Source organism: Pristis pectinata, chromosome 12 (genome assembly GCF_009764475.1).
Source record: "Pristis pectinata isolate sPriPec2 chromosome 12, sPriPec2.1.pri, whole genome shotgun sequence".
Classification (NCBI taxonomy): Eukaryota; Metazoa; Chordata; class Chondrichthyes; order Rhinopristiformes; family Pristidae; genus Pristis; species Pristis pectinata.
Genome location: NC_067416.1, coordinates 42,211,039 through 42,225,341, shown reverse-complemented (window position 1 = coordinate 42,225,341; position 14,303 = coordinate 42,211,039).

The following is a 14,303-nucleotide window of genomic DNA, read 5'->3' as shown; positions in this document are numbered from 1 at the left end:
CATCTGAGTTATCACACCAACAGAGTGGTTGAAGAATGCAGCAAGATACCTCTTCATGCAATTGTAATTTTAATTATTTTATTAGACCTAATGCCTTTCTTCCATCGTACATTAATTTAATCAACATTTTGTGGAATTCACAGATTGAGATAGTTTACCCTATGCTCTCTGGTGTTCTTTATCAATTAGTGCCATCATTAAATATGTCTTGGGTATAGTTTCTTGTCTGGGCTCAGTTGCTGATACAGACACAAATTACATATGTAATTGAAAAACAAAAACAGACTGGAGGTCCTGGAGATATGAAAGTGTTGCTCAATAGGCCAGGCATCACATTTCATCTGTATAAACATTGGTTGGCATTTCCAGCACTGTGCCTGTACATGCAATTTCAAACCCTGCAAGTGTACATCGTGCTGTTAGACCTATAGATGGGAATTTTAGCCCTTGGAACTTGCATGGGGATTCTCATGCTAAGACCTTCCATGTGGTTTCTAACATTGAGAGTTTAATTGGTGGTTTCAGATGTGAAATTGACCATGAAGATTCAAGGTCTGGGACCATCCGTGGAGATACCATCAAAGAGACATCTGAAGGCAATTCCTGCCCAGGGATTCTTCATCCAGATTCCAGCCATGGGTGTGGATGGAGATGTCAGCTTTGGAAATGTCGTTAGAAATTCCAATTTTTGGGAATGTACATGGGGGTATCCCAGCACAGGGAGTATAAATTGGTGATTCCAATCCTGGGAATGTGCAGAGAGATTCCAGCCTTAGAAATCCTGGTTCATCTTTGATGAAAGATCATCAACCTGAAACATTTACTCTTTCTCTTCTCAGTGATGCTGGAAATATTCAGCAGATTGGTCAGCATTTTCCATTTTTATTTTATATTTCCAGTATCTGCATTTTGTTTGCTTTTCAAAATTGTTTGGAGTATTGATGTTTCCAAGAAAGCCGGTATTAATGGTAAGGAACATAACATCATAAGAAACAGTACGGGCGGCAAAGAAATGGGCGGCACGGATGCGTAGCGGTTAGCGCGACGCTATTACAGCGCCAGCGATCGGGGTTCGATTCCCGTTGCTGTCTGTAAGGAGTTTGTATGTTCTCCTGTGTCTGCGTGGGTTTCCTCCGGGTGCTCCGGTTTCCTCCCACATTCCAAGGACGTACGGGTAGGTTAATTTGAGTTTAAAATGGGCTGCGTGGACTCGTTGGGTCGGAAGGGCCTGTTACCATGCTGTAAATAAAAAAATATTTTAAAATTTTTAAAAAAAATTTAAGAAAAATTTAAAAAAATTAGGCAGGAGTAGACCACATGGAGATAATGGCGGTCAACAAGGTCATAGCTGATCTTTTTCCTCAACTCCACTTACTTGATCAATCCCAATATAACTTCCTTTCCTTGGAGTCCAAAAACTATAAGTTTCTATCTTGAATTTAGTTAATGGCTCACTGAAGATCCAGATCTGGAACTGTTAATGGAAGCTCTGGCCTTTGCACCTTCTTTGGAGGTTCTGGACCTGGGGATGTCCATGGACACTCTGGTCTGGGACTATAAATGGAGTCTCAAGCCATATGGAAGTGAACATGAAGGTTCTAGTCCTGCGACTATACATGTCTTAGCTACATATCTTAGTTATATGTTAGTTAAGTCAGCATGTGAAGCTCTTATTGGTTATTGGTGGAAAAGGACCATATGCCATAAAACAGGTCTTGGTGGAGCATGCATCAACTTGATAAGGGACTAAGGATAGATATAATTAGAAATTAGCTAGGAACATTAAAAAGTATGCTGGGGCAGGTGAGTTGCAGTTGTATGCAGGTAGTGCAGAGCAGAATCTGAAAGAGGACAGACAGAACTTTGATTGATCCCACGGGAGCCTTGGCTTAATAGCTTGGCCAATTCGAGTAGAGGAGAAGGCCACTACCGTGCTCTTAAGATGGAACCTTGCTGCTTGTTTGTCACCTCATTCCATCTGGTACAAGCTGTACATCTGCATCATACATTGTACAGGAAGATGACAGAACATTATCTGATTTATAGAAATTTACATCAATCAGCCATGTGGAGTAACATAGTGAAACAAAGGACTGCAGATGCTGGAATCTAGATGAAAAACACTGATGCTGGAGGAACTCAGCAGGCCAGGCAGCATCCGTGGAGAAAAGCAGGCAGTCAACGTTTTGGGTCAGGACCCTTCAGGACTGAAGATAGGAAAAGGGGAAGCCTTTATAGGAGGGAAAAGCAGAGCAGTGATAGGTGGACAAAAGAGGGGAGACAGGGTGGGCACAAGGTAGATGCAGGTAAGACATATTGATAGGCAGGTGCGGGGGAGGAGGGGAGAGCAGATCCACTGGGGGATGGGTCAGAGGTAAGGAGAGAAAGGAAATAAAGGGGGAGAAAAAAGAGAGAGGCTAGGAAAGGGAAGAAGAGAAGAAGTATGGTGGGGGTGGTAGTTTCTGGGGAAGGTGGGTGGGGATTACTTGAAGCGGGAGAATTCAGTGTTCATGCCATTAGGCTGCAAGGTTCCAAGACGGAAATGAGGAGCTGTTCCTCCAGTTTGTGCTTGGAATTCTCCTGACAGTGGAAGAGGCCGAGGACTGACAAATCAGTGATAGTGTGGGAGGGGGAGTTGAAATGACTAGCAATGGGGAGATGCAGATCGCAGTTAAGGGCTGAGCGCAGGTGTTCTGCAAAACGGTCACCTAGTCTACGTTTGGTCTCACTAATGTAGAGGAGGCCACACTTGGAGCACTGAATGCAGTAGATGATATTAAGGGAGGTGCAGGTGAATCTCTGTCTCGCCTGAAAGGACTGTTTGTGTCCCTGGATGGAGGTCTTGCACCTATGGCGGGGGCAGTGGAAAGCTCCTGCATTGGGAGCAGGATGAAGGGGGAGAGGAGTGAACTAGGGAGTCACAGAGAGAGTGGTCCCTGCTAAAGGCAGATGGGGGTGGGGAAGTGAAGGTATGCTTGGTAGTGGAGTCCCATTGGAGATGGCGGAAGTGGCAGAGAATGATGTGTCGGATATGTAGGTTGGTAAAATGTGAGGACAAGGGGAACCCTATCTCTGGTCTGGGAGTGGTGGGGGTGAGAGCAGAGGTGTGGGAAATGGCAGAGATACGGGTGCGAGCTCTCTCGACCACAGTTGGGGTGAAGTCCCGGTTAGAAAAGAAGTTGGACATCTTGGATGTCCTGGAGTGGAAAGCCTCATCATGGGAGCAGATGCGGCAGAGGCGGAGAAAGAGGAATAGCGTCCTTGCAAGAGACAGAGTGGGTAGAGCTGTAATCTGCTGTAGCTGTGGGCATCGGTGGGTTTGTAGAAGATGTCGGTGGATAAGGAATCTCCTGAGATGGAGATGGAAAGATTGAGGAAGGAGAGAGAGGTGTCAGAGATAGTCCAAGTCCAACGTAGTTCCTGACTGATGTGCTACTGCATTTTTCCTACTCCAATGCCTTTACAATTCTACACAAGTCTCAGAAATAATGCAGCTCCTCTTCCTAGTTGCAAGCAAGTCAATATTACTGTACTGTTTCTATTAAACATCAAATTCCTACAGTAATTTCAGAATATATTTGTCTTTGTCCACCAACAGGCTAGTCCTTCACTTGCTTTCTAGTGCATTTCACAACTGGCTTGCTGACTGAAAACATAGCACACATTTCAGCTGAGGTAAAGTCAGAAGAAAAAAAACACTTAAATGCTCCCAAAGACTTAGTGATCCAAGATTAACCAATGAGTAACACCAGATCAACTTCTGGTCATAGGATAATTAATTTAATTAAAATGATTTAATTGTTTTGCCATCCAGGATGATACTATGGAAAACTTAATGTTTTCTGTGTCACTGAAATTACCAATTTCAATTGCATTCAAGGAAAAGGATAAAAGAGTAAAACAAATCTTCTCTCAACTGGACCAACCAAGGCTTCTCACAATAAGGTATGAAAAATGACTATATGTTGAGAAAGCACTGGAAAATTTGTGAAATCAAATACTTTTGTTCTATAAAATGTTCATTTTTCACTCAACCACTTTTTGTTGCATTTCAATTGTGTTAAACACTTAATGTACAGTAATATTTGTATCTTCATAGACAATGGCACCAGTTCTACCTTTCTGATGTTTTATTTGACCCATACTTAATTGATTCTTCTCGATAGTCTTTAGGAAGTTCTGAAAGACAGAAATGCTTTAAAGTTCTTCCTACTCCAACTCACCAGCATAATGAAACCAAAGCAATGTGTAGCAAACCATATTGCTTCCTCCCTGAAAACTCTGCAGAAGCTGTTTCATATTTGACAAAATTGGAGCTGCAACTTTTCCCAAAGGATTTAGATAAAGATCCTGGCTGTCCGAAGTTGAAAGCATTTAATGATCACTGTTCACTAAAGGCTGCTTAAATTCCAGATCCTCCGTTAACTCTTTCACATTATGCAACGCTGGATCTAAAATAGCCTACCGCCTCATTGGTTCCTCAAAATACATATAAAACAAATTTGTGCTCTATACTATCACTGATAATTTGTTTTGCCTTGTCTACATGTAGGTTGAATTCCCCAATATTATTATACTACTCTTGTTACATGCACCTCCAAATCCCTGATCTGTACTATGGTCTGCATTACTGCTTCTCTTTGAGGATCTATAAATGACTTCCAAAAATATTTTCTACCCCCTGCTTAACTCCACCTACTAATTCTACTTTTTGTTCACCTTCCTAGTTTTCACACTGCATACAATGCATTCTGCTAGTCTTTAATTTTGCTTTGTATCTGTTCCCCCTGCCCTGAATGTAGTTGAAGGTATACTGTTATGCCTGACAAACGCACATCACCCAATTTGCAACTAGCACTATTGCCACACCTACGGGTAATCTTGAAATCTTATCTCTTAGCTATACCCCAGAAAACCTCAAGTACTGTAATGTCTGTTTCTGCATGCTGGTGGTTTTATATATATATTAATAACAGTCTTCCAGTACCTCATCCGTGGCTAACAAAGATACAAAAATCTCTGCCAGGGCCTCAGCAACTTTTTCCCTTGCTGCCTACAACACTCTAGGGCACAGAGGATTTATCCATCATTATGTACTTAAAGACCGCCAATGCTTCCTCCTTCGTAATGTGGATATATTGCAGGATATCACTGTTCTCTTTCCTGAACTCCCTAGCTTCCATGTCCTTCTTCACGGTAGATACAGATGTGAAGTCTCATTCAACCTTGTAATCTGCTTTATACCTCATGGTTTAAATACTGAGCACCATTTGCCATAAATCTTAGAACTAATGAAGGAATTCCTGGATGATCTGTCAGATTATGAATATTTTAAATTACGATTTCTGCAAGAAAGATTTTAGCCTTTACTGGAGACCCACCTTAATAATCTGTTAGTCATGTGCAAGTATGTTTGTACCATCAATTACAGTGGGGCATTATTAAGCATCATTGGAGCCCAGAATGTTTTAACATTAAATTTCCCTAATGAGTTATATGCTAGCCCGGTTTAGATGCAGATCAATTCCCAGCTGGTTAGTGGCTGTGGAAAGGATCTGATGGGATTCATTGTAGCTTAACAGGAAAAAGTCTGCTGTGCTCACAGTGTCTGCTTCAAGCTCTCAGTACATACTGTCTGGCCTTCCTTATGCTTAGTTGACTTGTTTCTTAATTAGGCATTGTCCAAAAGCCACCACTTTGCTTCTCCCTCCAAACCTCCTACAGCCCACTGCATTCTCCAGCTCCCCCCTCTTGATCATTCCTGAATTTACTCACTGTGCCGTTGCCGACTGTACCTTCAACTGCCAAGGCTCTAAACTCTGGAACTCCCCTCGTAAACCTCTGTCCTTACTCCTCTTTATCAAGACTTTCATTGAAGCTCTTTTCCTTCGCTCACCTGTGTGGTTTGTCAACTAAGTTCATAAAGTAGCCAGCCCTAGATCAGCATTGCACATATCAGTAAAATTTGCTGTCAGATTTTAGGCCACAGATGACCATTAATGGCTGTGCACATGCAAGTGTAAGATCTACAGATTTGCTAATTGAAAGTTTTCTTACTTTCCCGATTCTAACTCAAGATTATTTTTCATCATTACATCAAATTACTAAGGAGAGAGATATATTGGATACAAGCACAAAGAAATTATTTTATTTCCTGTACTAAAACAATATTTAAAAATCAAAATGGTAACTCAGATGTGCAAAGTGGCAAAAGCCAGTACAATGGTCGGTCCACTCCATTGTGGTGTGGGATTGGGGACATAATTCACCTGAGTGGGAATTCTGGACCTGAAAATTAGAACAGGAAAGGTAAGTTAAGATTTTTTTTTCACGTAATGTTTTTAATTTTATTATTGCTTCATGTTTCTGGGAGTGGGCCACAGCTCTATTCCCGCTAAGGCTTTGCTGTGCCTTGTAGACCCTTCTCAGGTGCAGCATGCCAGCTCCTTTAACCTTTTGAACAGTATGGACTAGTGAGTGAAATTCAACTAGATTTGGCCTAGTGTGTGTTTAATTTTTCAAGCAACCTTGATTACACCTATGATGGATAATCTCCTTGATTACAGACTATTAAATTTACACATGCTATCCTGATTTTAACATGAGTACACTGACAGATCCCTGAGTTTGTCTGCAGTTCTAAGTATGGAGTAGGCATTAATTCTACTGACATAGCAGACAGTTCCATCATTGGTAAAATGCGTTTAAATTCAGAACCCTGAGAGAGTAAAGAACAACTCATGGCATGGACTGCAAGTTTTCCAGGAGAGGCAGCGTCACAAGCTTATCAGGGCTGGGTCATTAATGTCATCCTGGCATTTACCAGTGTTCATCCATTGTTTAATTTAAAAACAATATACAATCAATTTAATGAAGACTGAAAAATGTAGAGAAGAGTGAAACCCTGGGATTAAGTCTGTTTGTTTAACAAGTGCAACTAGCATTACCAGTGATGTAGTCAAATTTGTTTGTGCTATGAGTAATGTAACCTAATTGTTCCATTAGGCATTGATGCTTTGACAATCACATGGTGTCAATCTGTAGTTTGTGGAGAAAATGCATGGACAGGTTACAGGCCTATTATTCACCATTAACTATCCAGTTCTGGCAGCTGTTGGTATTCCAGGTAAGGTCCTGAGAAAAATAATGCACAAAGCATCAGTTAGATTGTGTCAGTACTCTTCCAGCATTATTGACCAGAAAAATTCTCTGTTTATCAGTCTGCGTATGTTGATAAATTCAGTGTTGATACAATCCATTCTGTTTGGTAACTTTACAGTGGTCGTTCAAAGGTGAAGGAGAACATTATATTAATTGTGAGGAAATAAAGTTATTTTTGTCAATAACTAATGAGTTGCCTTGAACATTTTGATCAATTTGACTTTGTAAAGATCATGGTAATCTGCATATTCAGAAAAAATTCTCCACCTCAATCCCTGGGATTTCAGTTTCCAAATGAGGCACACAATCTAAAATTGTAGAGCAATAGTGAAAATACAACATAATTTGTGTATGCTGAGAGGAGACTGTCAAATGTGTTCTCCTGTGGTTATGTTCTCCATCTGGATTGATCTGTTAGTAAATTGATGAGAATGGGGCGGGGGGGGGGGGTGGGTCAAAGCTGCTGTGAAGCCCTGAATCTTGCTTCTTACTAATTTTCAGTCTGATTTCTTTATAGATCTGAAATATCCCAGTCACAACCATTTCTTGATGAAAAGCACTATGATGCTGGAGAAACTCAGCAGGCCAGGCAGCATCCGCTGAGTTCCTCCAGCATCGTAGTGTTTTTCATCTAGATTCCAGCAGCTGCAGTCCTTTGTTTCCATAGAACTATACAGCACAATACAGGCCCTTCAGCCCACTAGAAAGAGAATGGTTCTCTTTCACAACCATTTTTTGTTAAGCATCTGCTATGAAAATGCTACTTATATGTATTCTTGCTCAAATTATGATTTTCCTCTTTTAATCAGGAAACTTGCTAATGTACTACGAGTTCATCCACTTTATTTCTAATGCTACGTGCATTAGAAATAAAGTGGATGACCTAGTAGTACAGTTACAGATTAAAAAAATGACATTGTGGCAATCACCGAGTCATGGCTTAATGACGGATGTGATTGGGAACTGAACGTCCAAGGGTACACAGTGTATAGGAAAGGTAGGTGGGTAGGCAGAGGGGGTGGTGTAGACCTAATGGTTAGCAATGATATAAAATCAATAGAAAGAAGAGACATAGGGTCAGAAGAGGTAGAATCCTTATGGGTTGAGCTAAGAAATGGCAAGGGTAAAAGGACACTAATAGCAGCTACATATAACCCCCTAACAGCAGCCGGGTTGTGGACTACAAGTTACAGTTGGAAATAGAAAAAGCGTGTCAGAGAGACAATGTCAAGGTAATTATGGGGGATTTTATTGTGAAGGTGGATCAGGAAAGCCAGGAAGGCAGTGGATCTCAGGAGATAGAGTTTGTGGAATGTCTACAGGATGGCTTTTTGGAGCAGCTTGTTGATGAGCCCACCAGGGGATCGGCTGTTTTGGATTGGGTGCTGTGTAACGAACCTGAGGTGATTAGGAAACTAAAGATAAAGGAACCATTTAGGAAGTAGTGATCATAATATGATTGAGTTCAGTTTCAAATTTGAAAAGGAGAAGCTGATATCAGGTGTATCAATATTTCAGTGGAACAAAGGAAATTACAGTGGCATGAGAGAGCAACTGGCCCAAATTGATTGGAAATGTAAGCTAGTTGGAGGGACGGCAAAGCAGAAATGGATGAAATTTCTATAAGAAATAAGGAAAGTGCGGGACAGATATATTCCAAGAGAAAAAGGTTATGAATAGAAAAATGGCACAAATGTAATAATGAGAGAGGTTAAGGCTAAAATAAAAGCAAAAGGGAGGGCATACAAAGAAGCAAAAATTAGTGGGAAAACAGAAGACTGGGAAACTTTTAAAAACTTACAGAAAGAAACTAAGAAGGTCATTAGGAAAGAAAAGATGAATTATGAAAGGAAGTTGGCAGATAATATACAAAAGGATACTAAGAGTTTTTTTTAAATATATGAAGAGTAAAAGAGACACAGGTAGATATAGGACCAATTGAAAACAGTGCAGGAGAGATTATAATGGATAACAGATGGCAGAGGAACTAAATGAGTATTTTGCATCAGTCTTCACTGTGGAGGACATCAGTAATATACCTGATAGGCAGGGGTCTCGGGATAGAACTGAGTTCAGTCAAGATTACTAGAGAGAAGGTGCTCAGGAAGCTAAATGGACTAAGGACAGATATGTCTCCTGGACTGGATGAAGTGCACCCTCAGGTTCTGAAGGTGGTGGCTTTGGGGATTATGGAGGCATTGGTGATAATTTTCCAAGCATCAATAGACTCTGGCATGGTTCCAGAGGACTGGAAGGTGGCAAGTGTAGTTCCGCTGTATAAGAAAGGTGGGAGGCAGCATAAAGGAAATTACAGACCTATTAGTCTGACATCGGTGGTTGGAAAGTTATTGGAGTCGATCCTCAAAGACGAGGTTATTGGAATACCTAGAGGTGCATGACAAGGTAGGTCCAAGCCAGCATGGTTTCATGAAGGAAAGGTCCTGCCTGACCAACCTATTGGAGTTTTTTGAAGAAATCTCAAGTAGGGTGGATAAGGGAGAGGCTGTGGATACTGTATATTTGGATTTTCAAAAGGCCTTCGACAAGGTGCCGCACAGAAGGCTACTAAATAAAATGAGAGCTCATGGAATTACAGGAAGGATATTATAATGGGTGGAGCATTGGCTAATAGGTAGAAAGCAAAGGGTGGGAATAAAGGGATCCTGTTCTGGTTGGCTGCCGGTTACCAATGGTGTTCCGCAGGGGTCAGTGTTGCGGCTGCTTCTTTTTACACTGTATATCAATGATTTAGATCATGGAGTAGATGGTTTTGTGGCTAAGTTTGCAGACAACACCAAGGTAGGTGGAGGAGTAGGGAGTATTGAAGAAACAAAGGTTGCAGAGAGACTTAGATAGTTTAGGAGCATGGACAAAGAAATGGCAGATAAGATTCAATATCGAGAAATGTGCGGTTGTACACTTTGGAAGAAGAAATAAGTGGGCAAATTATTATTTAGATGGGAGAAAATTCAAAGTACAGAAGTGCAAAGGGACTTGGGGGTCCTCGTGCAGGATACCCTCAAGGTTAACCACCAAGTTGGATCGGCGGTAAGAAAAGTGAATGCTATGTTGGCATTCATTTTGAGAGGTATAACATAAAAGTAAGGAAGTGTTGATGAGGCTCTATGGGGCACTGGTGAGACCTCATTTGGAATACTGTGTGCAGTTTTGGGCCCCTTATCTTACTGATGTACTGATGTTGGAGAGGGTTCAGAGAAGATTTATGAGGATGATTCCCAGAATGAAAGGGCTTACATACGAAGAGCATTTGTCGGCTCTTGGACTGTACTCACTGGAGTACAGAAGAATGAGAGGAGACCTCAGAAACATTTTGAATGTTGAAAGGACTGGACAGAGTAGATGTGGCTAAGCTGTTTCCCTTAATGGGTGAGTCCAGGACTAGAAGGCACAGTCTTAGAATTAGAGGGTACCCATTTAGAACAGAAGTGAGTAGAAATTTCTTTAGCCAGAGGGTCGTGGATTTGTGGAATTCGTTGCCACATACAGCTGTGGAGGCCCAATCATTGGGGGTGTTTAAGGAGGAGATTGATAGTTATCTAATTAGTCAGGGTATCAAGAGATATGGGGAAAAGGCCAGAAATTGGGGCTAGGTGGGAATAGTTTAGCTCAAGGTGAGGTAGCGGAACAGACTCAATGGGCCAAATGGCCTACTTCTGCTCCTTTGTCTTGTGATCTTGTGATAATGATTCTGTCCTGAGGAAAGTGTGGTAGTGGTCTCTACTACCACCCCTGGCAGTGCATTCCAGTCCTCCACCATTCTGTGTAAAAAAAAAACTTGCCTCGCACATCTCCTTTGTACTTTCTCCTTCTCACCTTAAATACATGGCCTCTAGTACTGGACATTTCAATCCTGGGAGAAAGATACTGGCTGTCTATGCCTTGCATAATTTTATAAACTTCTATCAAATCTCCCCTCAGCCTCTGCCACTGTAGAGAAAACCTCCTCTGCACCCTCTCCAAAGCCTCCACATCCTTCCTATAATGAGGCGACCAGAACTGAACACAGTACTCTAAGTGTGGCCTAAGCAGAGTTTTATAGACTTGTAACAAAAGTTCATATCTCTTGAACTCAATACCTCGGCTAATGAAGGTAAGCATACCATATGCCTTCTTTGCCACCCTATCAATCTGAGTGGCCACATTTAGAGAGCCATGTGCCAAGATCCCTCTGTTCATCAATACCCTTAAGAATCCTGCCATTAATTGTCTACTCTCCCTTTATGTTGGATCTTCCAAAGTGCAGTGCCTCACATTTGCCTGGATTAAACTCCATCTGTCACTTCCCTGCCCATATCAGCAAATGATCAATATCCAGCTGTATCCTTTGGCAATCTTTTATGCAATCCACAATGCCATCAATCTGTGTGTTGTCTGCAAAATTGCTCACCCACCCTGACACATTTTCATCCAAACTATAAGAGCCCAGTACAGATCCCCATTGAACACCACTAGTAATAGACTCCATCCATCACTATCCCTGTATTCTATGAACAAGCCAATTTTGGATGCAATCAGCTAAGTCACCATGGATCCCATGCATCCTAAATTTCTGGATGAGCTTACCATGTGGGACCTTGTCAAATACCTTACTGAAATCATCCACTGCTCTACCTTTGTCTCCTCCTCAAAAAAACTCAGATTAGTCAGACATGGCCTGTCCTGCCCAAAGCCATGCTGACTTTCCATAAGTAGACCTCCAGATGCTTATAAATGCTCACAAACAAAAGTTTTTCCACTGTATCTCAGTATATGTGACAATACTTTACCAACTTAAATCCTATCCCTAAGAATCCTCTCCATTAGTTTCCCTCGACTAATGTGAGACTCACCAAGATTATCCCTAATTTCCTGGATGATCCTCATTTCCCTTCTTGAACAAAGGAACAACATTAGATACCCGCCAGTCCTCCAGCACCACACCTGTGGCTTGTGAAAATACAAAGATCTTGGTCAAGGCCCCAGTAATCTCATCTCTTGCCTCTTTCAATAACACATTTGCTGACCGCTCCAGGACATCCTTCCTCAGTACTGCTGTAATGCTCCCCCTGATCAGCAATGCAACACCGTCTCCCCTTTTGGGGCACACACCCCTCTAACATGCCTGAAAATATTATACCCAGGAATATTGAGCTGTCATTCCTGGCCTTCCCTCAGCCATGTTTCTGTGATTGCAACAATATCACTTTTTCACCCTTGATATCAGGCTGCCAGCCCTACTCCAATAGTCCAGGTTAAAGAGAAAGAAGACTTAAGACGATTTTTGAATAAAAAACATCATGGCAGCTGCCAGTTAATGGGTCATAGGATTCCAGGTCATGTTGCTTAGTACCACACGCCAGCAAATGAAAGCCTCTATTGGTGTATGCCCAGGATTCTTGAAATAGTTATGTCATACTTCATTGATTTTAAGGCATTTCAGAATGTCCTGAGGTCATGGACAGAGCTATATACATGCAATTCTTGTGGCAACACAGGACGATTAAATATAATCAGAATAATGCTAACCATGTCAGAATAGCATAGCCAAACTCCATGTTAGTCTTGTGTGAAAAGGTTCTACAGTCTTAAAGATGGAGGACTCTGGACACAATTTTTGGATTTTAAAAATAGTTTAATCACAAAGGCAAACGTGGGGACAGAATGAATGGGAACAGATGCACACTCACACACACATGCGGGAGACCATGAACGTGAGGGGGAATTGCAACGAAGATGAGAAACACACACAAACACAATAAACCAGGTACAGCTTATCGAGGGATAAACACTTCAATGCCTGAACACCTTGACCCAAACAAGCATTGGCCCTAACACTCCCTGGAATTTGATTAAGACGCTCCCAAACCACGTGGTGGTGCACACTCTTACCAGTGGTCTCTGCAGCATTGTCTCACTATTCCTGGGGCAGTCGAAAGGGGAAGAGCCAGGAATGTGCAACACCTTTTATAGTGCTGGAAGGCTGGGTGGAGCCTGGCCAGGTAATTTAGACAGGCCAATGGCTTGGAGGTCAAGGACAAAGGTGTTTACCAAGGCCAATGGTCAGACAGGTTCAGGAACAAAGGTGCTCTTCAAGGCCAATCCCTATGCCCACATCTGAAGGGTGGGGTGGAGCCAAACCTTGATTGACAGTGGTGTCACTTCTGATCTGATAAGCAATGCTGTCCTCCAACCAGAGGGGTCAGTGTTGTTACTGTCACATGACAGCCATGTGCTCTCATACTACAGTTAGTCAACCACATATCTTCTGATAGTTACCTACAAAACACGATGAAAGGTCTTTGACCTCAAATGTTAACTCTGTTTTTCTTTTCATGGGCGCTACCAGACTTGATGAGTGATTCCAGAACTTTATGTTTTTATCTCTGCTAATTATAAGTTTTCTTACTTTAAAGATCCCTAATTTAGTCTAACTCAAGGAACTTGTTTGTAACTACAATAAACCTCAAGGGCTACAGATATATTGGCTATAAAAAGCAGATTTATTAACTTATTTCTATCCACTACTAAGGAGCAATACTTAACAAAGACAACGGTCACATTCTGTTCTTGGAAACTACAGAGGCTCGTCATCTGAGTGACTGCAGCACACTTCTCTCATCCTCCTGCTGGGCCCTGTTGACTGCAGATTCCCCTCCTCCTGGTCACACTTGATCTCTCTTACTCTCTCTGACTCCATTCTTCATTTGTTTTTCCTCATTGATTGCACAGGATGATCAACAGCTACTTGAACTGGTTTACCCTTTGCCCTTTTCAAAGATACATTTTACCGTGTTTCCCCTTTTGGAAGTGGAGCTATTTCTTATCATACTTATATTCCACAGCAAGAGCTACGCTTGCACTTTATTAGTTTCCATTCTGTCACAAATGCCTTCCACTTCATTGACATGGTCACCTGATGCTTCAAACCCTGCTTTGTAGTCTTTCTCTCTTCATCAGTGTTCTACCTCCATTTACATGTTTCAACTACCATGCTCCATTAGCACCTTGGCAGATATGATGTACTGGTTCTGTTACCTCTTATCTGTTTTCATCAAACATAACATCGGAGTCTAAATTAGTTCCCCTGACCTTCAGAGGTTACAAGTTTTAAACAAAATTCTGTTTCAGTACATTCTTTGTTG